Below are 20,213 nucleotides of genomic sequence, written 5' to 3'. Positions count from 1 at the left end.
ATTACACAGTAATAATTGCTCAAAATGTGGGTTTCATTAGAGGAGTAACTCTACTATAATGTACTCATGTCCACTTTAACGCACCCTCTGAGGCGGCTGAGAAACAGCGCCGCGCAATGGGCAGAAAATGCGATTGAAATCAAAACTGCAACTTCTATGACTGTTTTGTCACATCTGTCAACTTCATGGGTGCATAACTTTAAAATGCGACAGTAAAAATGTCTAATTTTGTGCAGGGTAACAGTCAAGCACAATGGGTATAAGGCTCCAGTGCAATTTTTAACTCACCCTCAAACACAGCTGAGATAGAGCCCCCAATGCAATGGCTCTTCTAACTACTATATCAACTTCATGGGTCCATGATTTCAAAGTTATACAGTAAAAATATCTGAAATTGTGCATTATATTCAAGCACAGATGCAGGGTATAAAGCATCATGAAACCAAATGGGCCAACAATGTGATAACTCTTCTCTGTATTGTCAGATTGGGTCCATAAACCATGCAATGGCACTTTCAAGTCAATTCAATTTAATTCATACATTCATTTGTATAACCCTTTTCACAATATATATAATTTCAAGGCAGCTTTACAGAAAATGCAGGTTTCTATGTTACAAAACCACAATAGGATTTAATGAGATGATATCAGAAAGTACAGTTATAAGATAACATAAATTATAGTATTTACAAATATCATATATGCATCTAAGCAAAATTAATGTGTATGTTAAAGCAATTATAAATAGATCATTTTGTATAATCATTCATGTTTGATGTTCTGGAGTCCTTGCAAGGGTAGGTTTCATCTATTCAAATGTGCTGGGTCATCTGAAGTCTTCATAAGAGGCTGGATCCAAGCTGGAGCATAATCTCAGTACCTTGTGAAATTCTAATTTGTAATAATAATAATAAAAAAAAAAACATGTATTGAATACATTCAAATGATGTTATTTGCAATAATTAAAGAATAATGTAGGCCTAATTATATTTTTACAGACATTTATGTGTTATTATTATTTATTTACCTTTCAAAATACTTTATTATTCTTTTCTGAAAAATATAAACAATACAAACAGGGTCTCTAATAAGTGTGAATAAGTGAAAAACCACACGGTCCCTAAATTGAGCTGATGACATACAATAATTAAAGAATAATGTAGCCTAATTATATTCATGTGCTTTAATATTTGTACAGTCCATTTTCGCTGATATATCAGTGTTATTTGCTTTTAAAAAATTTTTATTATCATTTTATTCGGAATATAGACCCAAAAGTAACACAATCCCTTTAAAAACGCGAAAAAGAGAAAACCGCACGGTCCCTAAGTTGAGCGTCAATAAGAAGCCAGCAAACGCGGAAGTTCGCGTCATTTAAGGTGGAACGGATAGCGTCAATAAGAAGCTGCGAATAAGAAGCTGGATTCAGCCTCGTGAGAGATTCTGAGAACGACGCGCGCGGACTGACAACAAGCGTTACTGAGTTTACAATACTGATAAATTATCTTCTTAGTGGACAAGACTGCAAGTAAGTTTAATACATTCCCCATTACAGTCATTTGTAATTATTAGGAACTTTATATTGTATATTAAGCGAGATTTAAATGTGAAGTTACAGAAGGCTGTTCTTCTGCTACTCCGAAAAGAAGAAAAATCTGCGAGAAATTACAATCTTTTGAAGTAAAAACACAAAAAGTTTTATTGAGAAAGGATTATTCAACACGATTATGTTTCTAAAATGTTTTCTCCCATTTCCTCTTCCGTGTTAGGCTTTTGTTTTTGTGAAGTGAAATCGAAAGTATTTTTGAAGCAGACATTTACAGTAGACAGACAGATGAAGCCTAACGTCAATCAACAACAATCTGCTGATATTATATATATATATAATATATATATAGTTCATATATAGCAATTATGATTAGTAGTTATACAGTATGACTATTATAATTCTGGTTACTTTTACTCAATCAGTTATTTTAGGATCATTTGATAGTAATGATATCAACCATCATTGTGAACGTGAAGTAATGATTAAATGACAAACGATTCAACAATTAATAAAGATTGGGTAAATATGATTGTAAAATGATATTATACTGTAATAGAGAATATAACAAATTGGGTTCAGTTTTCCCAGCACAGTGTACATTTCTGTTCCCCAATGAATTCATATTTAGAGTCAGTTAAACTCATTAAACAATCAGAAATGATTAAGACCATTCGGTTATTTTACATGGCAATATATTTGTTTGTAACTCACTTTATTTTATAGATTGTTTTTGCTGTTGCTGTTGTTGATGATAACTCTTTATTCTTCTTGTTTTTGCTGTTGCTGTTGTTGATAACTCTTTATTCTTCATGATTGTCTTCATTAAGATGTTGTTGATGTGTGTAAATGTTGTGATGTGCAGGTGATGCTGAAGGATTGAGTGTTTTCAGAAAGCAGTGCTGATCAGTTTTCAGGGTCAGTTTAGCTGCAGTATGTCAGAGGAAAGAGGAAAGGACTCTCTCTCTCAGATGAGTCTCTCAGAGAAACACAGGTGAGACTGCGTCTGTTTCACACTCTCACTTTAAACTCCACTGGACTTTGTGTTTCTGTGAAACAGTAATGTAGCCCGACTACGCCACCCAGTTGAAGAGCTGGGACTCTATTAAATAAATACTTTAGCTTGCAAGTTCTTTTAGTTTGGCGGGAGCAACACAACAGAATTACCCAAACAACAGTTTAGATATAATAAATATATTTATTACAATCTGATTTCAATGATAAAAGGAAGGGGCACGCCGTGCACTCGCGCACTCTCAATCAAACTTTAAAAAAGCTGGACATCGGAAAAATACATTTGCAAATTCACTGGAAGTCCGTAGGCACCCACAGTCCGTAAGCGGTTGCTCTAACAAAGTCCGTCTCGCACCGAACAGCGGCGTCTATACAGCAGCCCACCTGTCACTCACTCGTGCACATCAACACAACACGCACACAAACAGAAAAAAGAGCCGCCAGTATCTCCACAGTAGATAAATGTAGCTACACTGGTCATAAAAGAGTCCACGCTTCATACTGATGTTCACAATCACATTTAATCTTCTCTGAAGTATCATGAAACACCGTGAAAACTAGAAGATAAACAAAACAGTTTCAATCACAAAGCACCCAAAGCAACATTCATATACTCTTATTTCTTATACAGACCAATACAATGCGTCTTACATTTTCTTGTAATCAAAATTTAACAGTGCTTAATAAGATAGCTCGTAATTATTACCGTGTTCGCCTGGTAGACCAGCTGTAGAATAATAGACGGGAGCTTAAAAGTTCGCTGTTTTCACCCGCGACTCTCTTCTCACACGCGCTACTCTCAATACTTCCGGGGTTAAACATGTGACTATTAATAAACAACTTTTCTCTTGGTCATAAATTTAACAAGAGCGAGGTAAAAAACAGCTTTAAGTCACACTATTACTCAGAATTACTATAAACAAGACACATTATAAATTGCATTACAAAATGACTTTATCGTCTTACAAGGTTGCGCATTAACAACTTCCGGTGTAGTCATGGAAACGCGTCTACACTGAACTCAGCGTCAGCTACACTCCCACCAAATGACCTTTGATTAATTAATAACAAATCATACAACCTTGGTGTTTTGTATGCATATTAATCCATTAAATCAATGGTTATTTCAAAGCATTCGTTAAGGTCACTCATAAACATCTGAACCTGAGTGATATGGTAGATCAACAGTTATAAACTCTCCAGATAAAGTTGATATGCAGAATACACCACATGAAAGTTAAATGTAACAATATCAATTGAGAACACTTTTCTCACTACGCAAAGGTTCAAGAAAACAATCTTCCTATAACACAAAGGATTTGTGAATTGTTTCAAATTTGAATTTGAATTGAGGTCAGTGACTAACTGCACCAAAATTAAGAAGCAGAATTTTAGCTGCTTTCTACGAGAACAACTAACTTCTGAATGGGTCGCTCAACGATGGATGGCTTGTTGAGGCGTTCACCCCCTTTTCCTAACTTGCGCTCTCCAATCTGTATTGTAACTCTTCGCACCAGTCCATCATCATTCTCATGTATTTTAAGAACCCTGGCAAGTTTCCATTCATTACGAGGGAGCTCTTCTTCCTTTACAATGACAATATCTCCGACTTGCACATTGCGCCTTGGTGCATGCCATCGTTGTCTAAGAGTGATGTTGGCAAGATATTCTTTCCTCCACCTGTTCCAAAATTGCTCGGACAGATATTGCACCCTTCTCCAACGTTTTTTGGCATACAAGTCTTCCTTAGCAAAGTTACCAGGTGGGGGCAGAGGAACAGAGGACTTCATTGTGAGCAAATGATTTGGTGTTAATGGCTCCATACTGGTGGGATCACTGATACTGTCAACAGTAAGGGGGCGGTTGTTTACAATGCACATGGCTTCATAAAAGAAGGTTCTTAAGGAAGTGCCGTCCAATCTTCCAGCACTGTGAGCAAGGACTGAGCCAAGCACACTCCTTACTGTTCTGATCTGCCGCTCCCATGCACCTCCGGCATGACTTGAGGCTGGTGCATTCATGCAGAAGTCGCACTGTTTATCTGCCAGGTATGTGGCCACTCTTTCCTTATCTACTTCTTTGAGAGCTCTTTCCATTTCATTTCGTGCTCCAACAAAGTTTGATCCTTGATCTGATCTGATATGCCTGACGGCCCCACGGATGGCTAGGAAACACCGTAAAGCATTGATGAATGCATCGGTCGTCATGTCATCCAACATCTCTATGTGGACTGCTCTGGAGCTCAGACATGTGAAAAGGAGACCGTACCGTTTGTTTTCCTTACGACCTTGCTTGGTACAGAAGGGACCAAAACAGTCCATACCGCAGTACGTGAACGGTGGGGAGGGGTCAATACGGTCTCTGGGTAAGTCTGCCATCCGTTGTTCCTCTGGAGGTGCGCGGGCTCTTCTACACAGGACACACCGCTTTATGTGCTGGGCTGCTGCCTTACTGCCACCAATAATCCAGTAACCATTGGCCCTGAGTTCATTCAACGTTTGTCCTCTGCCCTGATGTTGTGTTTTCTCATGGTGGTGCGCGAGGACAAGGCGCGTGACAACACCAACCTTTGGGAGGATTATAGGGTGTCTCAGATCCAGAGGCGCGGATGCTCTCCTCAGACGTCCTCCCACCCTCATTATACCATCTTGGAGGAATGGGTCTAGCTGATACAGTGGGTGGTTACAAGGCAGCTTTCCCGATGTCTGGAGAATGTGTAACTCCTTTTCAAAGGCATCTTTCTGTGCAAGCTTGATGAGGGTGTGAGAGGCTCTCCTTCTTTCCTCAACATTAAGGGGCTCTGTGTCCTTGATCCTCTTGGCCAACCGTTGTATCCGAGCGACGACTTTTACCGCTGTGGACCATTTTGAGAACCTTGCGAGTCTCTCTTGAAAATCGACCTGCCTTGAAGCATCAGTTTTCAAGACTTGGATTGCCCTTACTTCGGGGTCTCCTACCAGTAGCTCTGAGGTTCCTTGGGCTGTAACTACCTCTCTCTCCCACAGGAACTTGGGTCCAGTGAGCCAGTTAGACTTGAGCAGCTCTGCTACTTTGAGGCCCCTTGAGGCATGATCAGCAGGGTTGTGCTCTGTGTCGACATAGAACCACTGCCCTGGGTCAGTGGTTTCCCGGATTCTCTGGACACGGTTCGCCACGAAGACATGAAACCTTCTGGCTTCGTTGTTGATATAGCCAAGGACTACTTGCGAATCTGTCCAGAAATATTCTCTGTCGATCTTGATCTCTAGCTCCTCCTTTAGCATACTGCTCATAGCAGCAGAGATTACTGCAGCAGTCAACTCTAGTCTTGGTATAGTGACTATTTTGGTAGGAGCGACTCTTGCCTTGCCCATAACCAAGGTGCAATGCACCTTATCTTCGCCCACCGATCTGATGTATGAGCACTGACCATAGCCTTGACTGCTGGCATCTGAAAAGTGATGCAGTTCCACTCTCAGGACCTTTCCAAAGTTCTCTGGTGTGAAGCATCTTGGGATCTGAATCTTGTCAAGATTTCTTAGATCGTTGATCCAGCTCTCCCACTTCGGCTTCAATTCGCTGGGGAGTGGCTCATCCCAACTGATGCCTTTCTGACACATCTCCTGTAGCACCCGCTTTCCTGGTAGGATGAATGGGGCCAAAAATCCTAATGGATCATACACCGAAGCCACGACTGAGAGGACTCCACGTCGTGTAGCTGGTTTCTCATCAAGTGAGACCTTGAAGGAGAAGACGTCACCTTCCACATTCCATCTGACTCCTAGCACTCTCTGGACTGGAAGATCATCACAGTTGAGATCCACATTCTTCACCTCAGCAGCACGTTCGGTAACACAAACGGACTCTAATACCTCTCGACTGTTGGAGATGAATTTATGAAGGTGCAACTTTCCTTCAGCACACAGTGCTTGGGTTTCTTTCACCAGCTTGATTGCCCCGTCGACTGACTCTAGGCTTATGAGCCCGTCATCCACATAAAAGTGCTTTCTGATGAAGCTAGCTGCTTCAGGATATCTTTTCTCATTTTGGCTGGCAATATGCTTCATGCCGTAATTGGCACAGCCTGGAGATGAAGATGCTCCGAAAAGATGGACCTTCATATGGTATTCCCTGGGCTCTGACTCTGTATCCCCATTTTCCCACCACAGGAAGCGTAAATAATCTCTATCTTCTTTGCTGACGTGGAACCTGTGGAACATTTTTTCCACATCACACATGACAGCAATGGGATGTTTGCGGAAACGGCAGAGCACTCCAATCAGCCCATTTGTAAGATCAGGTCCTGTCAGCAGATGGTCGTTTAAGGCAGTGCCTTCATACTTTGCAGAGCAGTCGAAAACTACCCTGATCTTATTTGGCTTTCTCGGGTGATAGACGCCTTGGTGTGGGATGTACCACACACTTCCTGACTCCGGTTGCTTGACCGCTTCCTCTGCTTCCCCATCCTTGAAGACACCTTCCATGAATCTCACATAATCATTCTTAAATTTGGGATCTCTGTCCAGTTTCTTTTTAAGGTGCTTCAGGCGGATTAAGGCAAGCTTCTTATTATCAGGAAGGTGAGGACGTGCTTTGAATGGAAGGGGCATCTCAAGATGGCCGCACTCGTTCTGCTGGATTCCTTCCTTTAAGACCTGCAGAAATTGAATATCTTCTTGAGATATGCTTTTCTCTCCTGATCTGGTGTCTGCAAAATCAGATTCGAGGGCTTTAATAGCAGCAGCTGGTGTCACAAGTGGAACCTCCCTGACAGTAATCCGATGGCACAGCCCAGTCACATCCCTGGAGTTCACGCGCTGTGGTGAGCTCCCTACGATGCTCCACCCTAAGTCCGTCTTTATAGCGTAAGGCTCATAGTCACCTCCAGTGAAGACCTCTCGTGGTGCCAGGGCTCTGGAGCAGTCGTAACCAATCAAAAGTCCCACTCCACAATCCATTAGCGGGGGCATCTCGGGGGCTATGACTGCTAGGTGTTTCCACTTATTAGCTGTCTCACATGTGGGGATGTGCGGACGTTCAAGTGGAATGAATTCCCTTGCGTAGGCGGGAGGCAGGTTAATGAGGCAATCTGAAGAGAATCCTCTGACTCTGAGTCCACTGACTCTCTGGCTTTTCACGATGGAATCCCTTCCCATCATAGTGGAAAGCTTTAATTTTACTGGTTCCATTGATGCCTGCAACCTTCCACAAAGTTCCTGGTCCACAAATGTGTGACTACTCTGAGTGTCCAATAGAGCATAAGCCAGGGTTTCAGAATCTGGGTTTTCATGTGAAGAGATCCATACTGGAACAATCATTGATGTGCTCCCACCGTCACCTCCATTCACACAACAAGATAGTGAGGATGTGTTTTCTTCAGCTTGCTGGACACCTTGCAAGGAAGTCTGGTCTGCTGAGGGGCGGTCTTCATGCAATGGAGTGGGATGGTGTCTTTTGCATATGCTACACATGGCTTTGTTCCTACAGTCCTTTGCATTGTGTCCCTTCCTCAGGCATGCATAACATAGCTTATTATCCTGGACGAACTTTCTCTTATCCTCCACAGACCTTTCTGTTAAGCTTTTACACTTATGTATGGAGTGGTTCTCTCCACAACACATACACTTGGCTGTGTTTGAGTTATAAGCTGGCATGCTTCCTTTGTTTGATTTATTGGAATCCCTCAACTTGATCTCCTCAACATTGTAGGATTTGGCTGTGGTACTTGATGCGTTTGAGGCTTTCACATTAGTGGCGAAGGTGTTTGCCTTTGGACGTTTTATTTCTCTGAATGACTTTTCCTCGGGCCTTAGTGCATGTAATGATGACACTGGATTACATGCTATGCGTGCTTCCTTTGAGATGAATGAAGCAAATTCTTTGAAGCTTGGATAGTCTTTGTCTTGATCCAGCTGCTCTGTGACAATACGATTCCACCTGGACGTTATCCAATCAGGGAGTTTGGCTAGCATCTTCTGATTCTCTTCGCAGTCGTTCAGAACCTGAAGACCCTTGATGTGAGGCATAGCATCACTACATGTTTGCAGAAAATCACTAAACTCTCTTAGCTTAACATACTCCTTAGCACCAATCTTTGGCCACTTATTAAGCTTCTCACGGAAAGCACGCTGCACCACAAAGGAGTGACCATACCTTGCATTCAGCTTCTGCCATGCTTGCTGATATGCCTCTTCATCTTTTCTATAGAAGCTGCCTTCTAGAGCAGATCTCGCCTCTCCACTTACGTACTTTTGTAGGTAAAACAACCTGTCTGCAGGATTTGAACAACGTCTTTCTATAAGGGCTTTGAAGCTTGTGCTCCATTCTGTGAACTTCAGTGGGTCGCCAGAGAATACGGAAGGTTCTGGTAATGGAAGTCGAGTAAGGGCCATTGACTCCTGTAATGTCTGGACTAAAGATGCTTCATTCTGTGTAACTTGCTCTTTCAGGCATCCTGCAGAGGGAGTGAGTTGACTAGGATCACTTCCTTCACTGCATGGAAGACTGCATTTCTCACTCTTTACTTTTGACTCTTCCTCAGTAAATACTCTGAGCCTTGCTTCAATGACCTCGATGTCTCTTTGATTTTCTAGCTTTTTCAGTTGCAGACGTTGTGCTTCAATGGCAGCTTCCCTTTCAACCTCAGCTTTCTTTGCAGCCAGCTGTGCTGCTGTCTCAGCTCTCTTAACTGAAATACTTGGTGACTCTGAAGGATGATTGGAGCGGTGGCTGAGTGCGGTGGCTTTGGAAACTGTGGATCCATATATGGACTTAGCATATTCACAATCAAGCAGCATGCGTAACCTTGCTCTTTCTGCCTCACCATCAAACTCTTCCTCTCCCTCAATAAGGCGAACTCTCATTAGTCCCAACAAATCAGCTGTCACCGCTACACTTGCATCAATTTTTCGGCGAATTTCTTGGCTTGGTGCACTTTTGAGCCGTATGTTGTCGTATAACTCTTTTAATTCAGACTCAAGCTTCTCAACAACATCCATCATGTCATACAAGTCACTCTCAGAGCATGCCTGCTTCAATCTTGTACGAGCATTCTTGACTTGTGTTTTCCATTTCTCATACACCGAGTTGAATTTCCTTTCTCTTTGGATTGATTCTTGCTCTATCAGCTCTATCATTTTATGTGTTGGACGTCTGTCACGAGAGGATTTTCTTGGTTCATCATCTAACTGTGTTGCACTTGCAGCTGAAGAAGGCTCCTTAAGTGTCGATTTAGATTTCTTGTTTTTAGTTTGATCTATTATTTTCTCTTTTTCTGCTGCCATAGAATTAGAGTCTAAAACACCCTGCACTTCAGACGGGAAATCTATCTGCCTAGATACCTCACCATCCTGAGCCAACGATTCACTGAGAACTGACATATTTTTTTTTTTTTTTTGATTATTAGCTGCCACTGGAAGAAGGAGACAAGGTAAATTACCAGCACATGAAATACTGAGATAGACAATGAAGCACTTTGTTTAGACTAAATTCGTTACACCTTTAACATATGGTTAATACTGTTGCTCATTTGGAATTTGACACTTGAATGACAGATAAACTCAAATTGTACCAGCGCTTGTGGTTTATAAATGTCATTGACCTTATAGTAAGGTCTAAGTGTAGAACAGGACGTTACCAATCAGTTAACTTTGTCCTTACTCAATGTCTTTCTCACGGTCCTGAGCAACTGTAAGGTTTTATTTAGTAGAAATCAGTCTTTTTATGGCATTGTGGAACTGTCCATTTGCCAGAGGACTTTAAATTTCAGTAATGTACAGTCTGACCTGAAATGGATGCTGTCGGCTGAAGTAGACTACAGGAGATGAAGCAGAGCCGCACACTGAAGACCTGAAGTTCACCACAGGATATGAAGCAGAGCCGCACACTGAAGACCTGAAGTTCACCACAGGATATGAAGCAGAGCCGCACACTGAAGACCTGAAGTTCACCACAGGATATGAAGCAGAGCCGCACACTGAAGACCTGAAGTTCACCACAGGATATGAAGCAGAGCCGCACACTGAAGACCTGAAGTTCACCACAGGATATGAAGCAGAGCCGCACACTGAAGACCTGAAGTTCACCACGGGATATGAAGCAGAGCCGCACACTGAAGACCTGAAGTTCACCACGGGATATGAAGCAGAGCCGCACACTGAAGACCTGAAGTTCACCACAGGATATGAAGCAGAGCCGCACACTGAAGACCTCTGGATTATGGAGTTAGACCACGTTTTCACTGTAGCTACACTGGTCATAAATGAGTCCACGCTTCATACTGATGTTCACAATCACATTTAATCTTCTCTGAAGTATCATGAAACACCGTGAAAACTAGAAGATAAACAAAACAGTTTCAATCACAAAGCACCCAAAGCAACATTCATATACTCTTATTTCTTATACAGACCAATACAATGCGTCTTACATTTTCTTGTAATCAAAATTTAACAGTGCTTAATAAGATAGCTCGTAATTATTACCGTGTTCGCCTGGTAGACCAGCTGTAGAATAATAGACGGGAGCTTAAAAGTTCGCTGTTTTCACCCGCGACTCTCTTCTCACACGCGCTACTCTCAATACTTCCGGGGTTAAACATGTGACTATTAATAAACAACTTTTCTCTTGGTCATAAATTTAACAAGAGCAAGGTAAAAAACAGCTTTAAGTCACACTATTACTCAGAATTACTATAAACAAGACACATTATAAATTGCATTACAAAATTACTTTATCGTCTTACAAGGTTGCGCATTAACAACTTCCGGTGTAGTCATGGAAACGCGTCTACACTGAACTCAGCGTCAGCTAAACACAGCATAAACACAACACCACGATAGAATAACTATTAATCGTGCAACACTCAATTAGATCACTGCAATTCGTGAATATGCATAGACAATATAGATAGTGGTAAAACGACAGTAAACAGACTGGAACTCTCCAATTCAGGCGAGACGTGGATCTTAATTCCGGACGAGGCAAGGCACACATTTTAACAGGGCGTCACTCACCAATAAACTGGGAGTAGACGAATCTAGCTCCCAGTCTTGTTGGACGATGCTCCACAACGCCAGGACAGACAAAGCAGGGCCCCGAGCAGCACAGCGGGAAACAGCAACGATCCGTAGCGCAGCAGAGGCGGCAACAATCCAGCGCAGCTGAGAGAACAGCAGCGATCCCAGCAGAGCAGACAACGGCAGCAATCCAGCACCGCAGAGAACAACAGGAATCCAGCACAGTAGAAATCCAGCACAGCAGAGAAGGGAACAGCAGCGATCCAGCACAGCAGAGAACAGCGGCAATTCAGCACAGCAGAAATCCAGCAGCCACCGGATTAACAGCAGGAGCGTCGCTTCAACAACTTCAGCTTCAACGCGGGCAGACGGGTCAAAATCACCATAAAGTGCCTTTGAGATTTCAAAATTTCCACAAAAAAATCTGAGATTTTCCATTTAACTTTATATGTGTTGTATTAAGGAGACCTTAGGCTGTTAGAAATGCATATTGGTCAAGCTCCAGCAGTTTATATGAATTAACTGCAAGCTGACAATATACGAGCAAACCATACAATATGTCCACCCTGTCATGGACAAATTCAAAGTAGAATATATACATTTTCATTGCATAGTGATTATAAAATGTAGCTCTGCAGAAAGATAATGTGTCCCTTTCCCAACACAACATTTTAGTTAATGGTAAAAGTATTTTGATAATAATGAAGTTACTGCCTAAATATATATTGCCCAATATAATATGCGATAGTTGCACATTCTTTTCTAAATAAAATCTATAAACAAATATATTTAGTCAAACTTTAAAACAACACTAACTGGACCTCATTTGTTTATTAAGAAATCACACACAAGGTTTTGTTAACTTGTTAAAATAATTTGTTTATTTTCAAAAAAGTTACTTAGGTAAAGTTGGTTTTATATTCGCATATTCACACATTCGCGGACTTCCGCGTTCAATAACTCGTGAACTAAATGTTGTTGCTACACACAACACCTATCACATATAACTACAGATAAAACACCAGAAGCTACAACTTAAATTTCCTCAAAACGATCTTTCCTTCGCACTGGACAAAATACATTGATCTCTATGCGCAGGCTGCTAAGAAGGGACCATCTGCAAAGTGCAAACCCGAAGGAAAGCTCGTTTTGAGGAGATTAAAATATTAAAACAATGTTATTTGTCATGTTCCAAAGGTTGTAGTATGTTCCTACTGACCAGACTGACTTACTACAGGTGGAATTTTGACAGTACCTCCCGTTCAGTATACAAATATTAATAAAAAAAATTACAGTAATTCCCCTAAAGTATTTTTTCCTGTTCCAAAGGCTGTAGTGCTTTCCTAGTGATCAGACTGACTTACTACAGGTGAAATTCTGACAATAACTCCCTTACTGTACAATTATCAAATATATTTATGTAATAAACATTATTACATGTGTTTATTACATGTGTTTATGTAATAAACTTTAATTCACCTATAGTGTTTTTTTATATTTATATTCCAAAGGCTGTAGTGCTTTCCTAGTGATCAGACTGACTTACTTCAGGTGAAATTTTGACAATAACTCCCTTACTGTACGTACAATAAACTAATAAGTTAAAGAAAAAATTACTGTAATTCCCCTAAAGTATTTTTCTTGTTTCAAAGGCTGTAGTGCTTTCCTAGTTATCAGACTGACTTACTACAGGTGAAATTGTGAGAATAACTCCCTTACTGTACGTACAATAAACTAATAAGTTCAAGAAAAAATTACAGTAATACCCCTAAAGTATTTTTTTCATTTCCAAAGGCTGTAGTGCTTTCCTAGTGATCAGACTGACTTACTACAGGTGAAATTTTGACAATAACTCCCTTACTGTACGTACAATAAACTAATAAGTTGAAGAAAAAATTACTGTAATTCCCCTAAAGTATTTTTTCGTGTTTCAAATGCTGTAGTCCTTTCCTAGTGATCAGACTGACTTACTACAGGTGAAATTTTGACAATAACTCCCTTACTGTATGTACAATAAACTACTAAGTTGAAGAAAAAAATTACTGTAATTCCCCTAAAGTATTTTTTCTTGTTTCAAATGCTGTACTCCTTTCCTAGTGATCAGACTGACTTACTACAGGTGAAATTTTGACAATAACTCCCTTACTGTACGTACAATAAACTAATAAGTTGAAGAAAAAATTACTGTAATTCCCCTAAAGTATTTTTTCCTGTTTCAAATGCTGTAGTCCTTTCCTAGTGATCAGACTGACTTACTACAGGTGAAATTTTGACAATAACTCCCTTACTGTACGTACAATAAACTAATAAGTTGAAGAAAAAATTACTGTAATTCCCCTAAAGTATTTTTTTCCTGTTTCAAATGCTGTAGTCCTTTCCTAGTGATCAGACTGACTTACTACAGGTGAAATTTTGACAATAACTCCCTTACTGTACGTACAATAAACTACTAAGTTGAAGAAAAAATTACTGTAATTCCCCTAAAGTATTTTTTCCTGTTTCAAATGCTGTAGTCCTTTTCTAGTTATCAGACTGACTTACTACAGGTGAAATTTTGACAATAACTCCCTTACTGTACGTACAATAAACTAATAAGTTCAAGAAAAAATTACAGTAATACCCCTAAAGTATTTTTTCCTGTTCCAAGGCTGTAGTGCTTTCCTAGTGATCAGACTGACTTACTACAGGTGAAATTTTGACAATAACTCCCTTACTGTACGTACAATAAACTAATAAGTTGAAGAAAAAATTACTGTAATTCCCCTAAAGTATTTTTTCCTGTTTCAAATGCTGTAGTCCTTTCCTAGTGATCAGACTGACTTACTACAGGTGAAATTTTGACAATAACTCCCTTACTGTACGTACAATAAACTAATAAGTTCAAGAAAAAATTACTGTAATTCCCCTAAAGTATCTTTTCTTGTTTCAAAGGCTGTAGTGCTTTCCTAGTTATCAGACTGACTTACTACAGGTGAAATTTTGACAATAACTCCCTTACTGTACGTACAATAAACTAATAAGTTCAAGAAAAAATTACAGTAATACTCCTAAAGTATTTTTTCCTGTTCCAAAGGCTGTAGTGCTTTCCTAGTGATCAGACTGACTTACTACAGGTGAAATTTTGACAATAACTCCCTTACTGTACAATTATCAAATATATTTATGTAATAAACATTATTACGTTTGTTTATTACATATGTTTATGTAATAATTTTTAATTCACCTATAGTGTTTTTTTATATTTATATTTATATTCCAAAGGCTGTAGTGCTTTCCTAGTGACCTGACTGACTTACTACAGATGAAATTTTGACAATAACTCCCATACTGTACGTGCTATTGTCAAATATGTTTATGAAAAATTAACTGTAAATGACTGTAACTATTTTTCCACGTTCCAAATGTTGTAGTACTTTCCTAATGACCAGTGTGACTTACTACAGGTGACATTTTGACAATATCTCCCTTACTTTATGTGTACTATTGTCAATTATGTTTATGAAAAAATTACTGTAAATCACCGTAAGTATTTTTTGATGTTTCAAATGGTGTAGTACTCTCCTAATGACCAGTGTGACTTACTACAGGTGAAATTTTGACAATAACTCCCTTACTGTATATACTATTATCAAATAGGTTTATGAAAAATTACTGTAATTGACTAAGTATTTTTTAGTGTTCCAAAGGGTGTAGTGCTTTCCTAGTGACCTGACTGACTTACTACAGGTGAAATTTTGACAATACCTACCATACTGTACATACAATTATCAAATGTTTATTTAAAAAAATACTCTAATTTCCCTAAATCATTATTTTCATGTTTCAAAGGGTGTAGTGCTTTCCTAGTGACCAGACTGACTTAATACACGTGAAATTTTGACAATACTTAAGGTTGTAGTGAATGAACCTGTTCACGTTGTTGCAGCAAATCTGACAGATAATGTACAGCAAGATCAAGAAGGCATTAAAGGCATTATGACCAACATGTAATTTTTGCTTCTTGTACAGCAGGAATAAAAGGGTCTGATTGCACAAGTCCGAGTCCGGTATATTTTTTGTATGCAAGGTTATCCAAAATAATGGTTTGTTCAGAGGATGCTGTTGGCATCATCTTTTCTGACACTGACTCTCCTGTCAATCTGTATGTAGTGTAGTTGTCCTTCATGGTCAATATTTTCACATATTAAGTCACATGTACTGATATAGCCACCAGCCAACAAACTTTGTCCTTACATGACATTTACTTTTATGATCTTTCTCCCCCCTCCAAATTCAACTTAAAATTCAACCAAAGTAACGTAGAAAGTCACTGTTGATGTAAACACTGTTTTATTTGTATTATCTTTCTAATTGTCCATGGAATACAACTGTGATTATACATAAAAGTTGTAATTAATTCTTCATGGTTAGAGTAATATTTCAATATCACCTCTTCATAATTCTGCTGTTGTTGATCCTCTCTTGGTTTAAGTTGTTCTTATATTATCATAAACCCTTTAACTGATTGTTTTGTCACGTCATTTTTACTTTACTATATTTTATTTTAGTGAAGTGACGATAAAATAAAAATTGAATAAAAATAAATGTGTGTGTTTGAATGAAAATATTGTTTTCAGCACAGTTTTCAGCAACAGTGCAAAATATTGGTACCATGCCTTGGATTATCACCAGACAAGCTACCTGGAAAGATGCCCAATGGTTGTGCTCACCTTGTTGCAATATAGATTACCACTGTATACAGTTAAAGACCCAAGGACCAGATACGATTAATTAAAACCAGGCAGTTAGTCAGTCAATTTAAGACAAGAGTCAGAATTATAATAAATTAATGAAAGATTTACTGAAGATAGTTTGTAGTTTCATCATGCAAAAGTTAGCTTCAAGACTCACAAGGAGTTCGTAGGCCACTCTGTTACAGTTACAAAGATCAGCAATTATACCCTTCACCAAGGTCTAAGCTAAATCAACTGATATGACAAGATATGAAGTCTCAAGATCTCAGCACGTCGTTAAACAACTCATCAAACAGCACTTTAAGGCCATTGCACACTGAGTCCGAAATTCACATCTGAAATTTCCGCACGTTAAAAAATAAATACGACCTCACGTTATGTCAATCACGCTTGCACACTGCCTCCGAAACTTTTGTCCGTCATAAAAAAAATCGGATCTGGTTTGATTTTCTGCGTTTTTCGCATCTGTAGTAAGCAGTGTGAATGGTGTTTTGACAATTCAGAGCCACCGAATTACGAATCCGAAAAAACGCATACGACAATTTCGAGCTCAGTGTGCAATGGCTAGTCTTATTCTTATTAGCACTTATTAGCACGTCTACAGAAGTTCTTAAGAGAATTAACAGAGGTTCAGAATTTGATGATTTATTGTTTCGTTTAAGGTCACCATGATGGAGATCAGCGTTTGCTTTAGTTGGGTTCCTGACCCTTGACTTTTGAAGACAAGATTTTCTCTGTCTGCTGAAACTTGTGTGTTTATAAAGCACATTTGTTATGGCACGAAAGTCAAGAGAAAATGTGATCAGATGTTGATGGTTAAGTGTTGACGTCAGTCATCATGTAGTGACCTGATTCAATGATTTCTTTCAGTGTCTAATATCTGATTAAAAAGGGTGGCAAATTATAGTTTTATTCAAAACTGTGATTTTACAGCAAAGGGCCAGCAGTGTTACGACATCAGATACAATTAAGGATTTTACAAGCAGTGTTCACAAAAAGTTTTCATCTATGGCTTTACTAAAACTAACATAGACATCAAGAATCAGCATATTAATCTCAACAATGGTGACCATTAAATAACGATTCATGCTGCAATGCATGCTGGGTACTAGCATAATACAAAATGTATCCATGGCTCCCAGCATGCATTGCGGCATGAATCACTTTTTAATGGTCACCATTGTTGAGATTCATATGCTGATTATTGATGTCTGTGTTAGTCTTAATAATGCAATAGATGAAAGCTTTTTGTGCGAAAATTGTTCGTAAAATCCTTTCTTTTATCCGATTCTGAATTTAAATAAATAGGCAAACCTAATAATACATCACTTGTTTAATCAGACTCTGTAAAAGTTAAGTCATCATGTCATTCAATGATGATTTTCATCATCAAAGCACAACCATTGACACCCGATCATATTTTCTTTTGACTTTTGTGCCATAACAAATGTGTTTTATATACACATGAGTTACAGCAGCCAAAGACAAACTAATTTGCAAGGGTCAAGAGTCCAACTAAAACAACCGCTAATCTTCAATATGGTGACCTTGAACGAAACTCAATAAATCATCACCTTCTAAACCTCTGTCACTTCTTCTTGTGTCACTCCATCTATGTCTGACTCTGGTTTGACAATAAAAGGCTAAATGTTTTTGAAATTTTCAGTGCATGTTTGTTTGAGGTAAAAGGACGGAACCTCTTGAGGCTCCGCCCCCTGTGCTGGGAGCAGCAGCTCATTTGCATTTCAAGTTTTTCTTTCCTTCAGTGATTTTGCCTGTTAACAGCAGGTGTTCATCACTAATGCTCAATCATTACTTAATTAGTCACTTAAATAATTGCTTAAAATAAAAATTTAATTAAGGTAATCGGTGTCCTCAAATGTAATGAGTTAGCTTAACTTAAAGGATTTGACTTTGTGTGTGATAGTGTGAGCTAGTAGTAACTACAAGCACTTAAAAGTTCATTTAAAGTTTGTAATTTCACTGTTTTTACTCAATATATAATATCAAATATCAAGATATTTGAATGCAGAAGTTTAATTGTGTATTGAGAAATATCCTTGTTTTAGTGGATTTGGTTAAAATAAGTTCAGAGTACTCATAACTATTGTTTTTTAAACTTAATTGAATTGAGGTAATCGGTCTCAACTGAAATGAGTTTGCATAACGTGTTGGGTTTTACAGTGCACCTCTCAGATTTTCAATACAGAGAATACATGAAATAACATTTTAGATAATCACACTGGTCATTTTAAAACAAAGTACAATCTCATAAGCCTAGAGAAGTCATTCAACTCCTTTGATATTTAGAAGGAACATATTGATTAATACCTTGATTAAATTAGCTCATTAGATATACATTGAAGCAGCAATGGATTCCAGATTTGAATCATTACAATAAGATTGTTGCTTATTTATAACGTTAAAAATATGATTAAGCTAAAATCTTTACAGCTTTTAATCAATGAACGAAATGTGTTGTACCAGGAACAGCAGTTCAATACCTACTTTTACCTAATACATTTATCAAAATTAATTGACTAGAGTGATCACTAGGAACATACTATAACCTTTGGAACATGAAGAAACACTTAAGGTGAATTACAGTAATTTTTTCATAAAACATATGTATGTACTGTACTTACAGTAAGGCAGGTATTGGCAATATTTAACCTTTAGTAAGTTAGTCTGATCACTAGGAACATTCTCCAACCTTTGAAACATGAAAATAATGCTTTAGGGGAATTACAGTAATTGTTTCATAAACATTTTAGTTTATTGTACGTACAGTAAGGGAGTTATTGTCAAAATTTCACCTGTAGTAAGTCAGTGTGGTCATTAGGAAAGCACTACAGCCTTTGGAACGGGAAAAAATACTTTAGGGGAATTACAGTAATTGTTTCATAAACATTTTAGTTTATTGTACGTACAGTAAGGGAGTTATTGTCAAAATTTGACCTGTAGTAAGTCAGTGTGGTCACTGGGAAAGCACTACAGCCTTTGGAACGGGAAAAAATACTTTAGGGGAATTACAGTAATTTTTTCTTCAACTTATTAGTTTATTGTACGTACAGTAAGGAAGTTATTGTCAAAATTTCACCTGTAGTAAGTCAGTCTGATCACTAGGAAAGCACTAGAGCCTTTGGAACAGTAAAAAATACTTTAGGGGAATTACAGTAATTGTTTCATAAACATTTTAGTTTATTGTACGTACAGTAAGGGAGTTATTGTCAAAATTTCACCTGTAATAAGTCAGTCTGATCAGTAGGAAAGCACTACAGCCCTTGGAACGGGAAAAATACTTTAGGGGAATTACAGTAATTGTTTCATAAACATTTTAGTTTATTGTACGTACAGTAAGGGAGTTATTGTCAAAATTTCACCTGTAGTAAGTCAGTGTGGTCACTGGGAAAGCACTACAGCCTTTGGAACGGGGAAAAATACTTTAGGGGAATTACAGTAATTTTTTCTTCAACTTATTAGTTTATTGTACGTACAGTAAGGAAGTTATTGTCAAAATTTCACCTGTAGTTAGTCAGTCTGATCACTAGGAAAGCACTACAGCCTTTGGAACAGTAAAAAATACTTTAGGGGAATTACAGTAATTGTTTCATAAACATTTTAGTTTATTGTACGTACAGTAAGGGAGTTATTGTCAAAATTTCACCTGTAGTAAGTCAGTGTGGTCACTGGGAAAGCACTACAGCCTTTGGAACGGGAAAAAATACTTTAGGGGAATTACAGTAATTGTTTCATAAACATATTAGTTTATTGTACGTACAGTAAGGGAGTTATTGTCAAAATTTCACCTGTAGTAAGTCAGTGTGGTCACTGGGAAAGGACTACAGCCCTTGAAACGGGAAAAAAATACTTTAGGGCAATTACAGTATTTTTTCTTGAACTTATCAGTTTATTTTACGTACA

Source organism: Rhinichthys klamathensis, unplaced genomic scaffold, assembly GCF_029890125.1.
Source record: "Rhinichthys klamathensis goyatoka isolate OS25496 unplaced genomic scaffold, OSU_Roscu_1.1 h1tg000011l_1, whole genome shotgun sequence".
Lineage (NCBI taxonomy): Eukaryota > Metazoa > Chordata > Actinopteri > Cypriniformes > Leuciscidae > Rhinichthys > Rhinichthys klamathensis.
The sequence above is the reverse complement of the archived record's forward strand: the minus strand, read 5'-3'. Positions refer to the sequence as shown.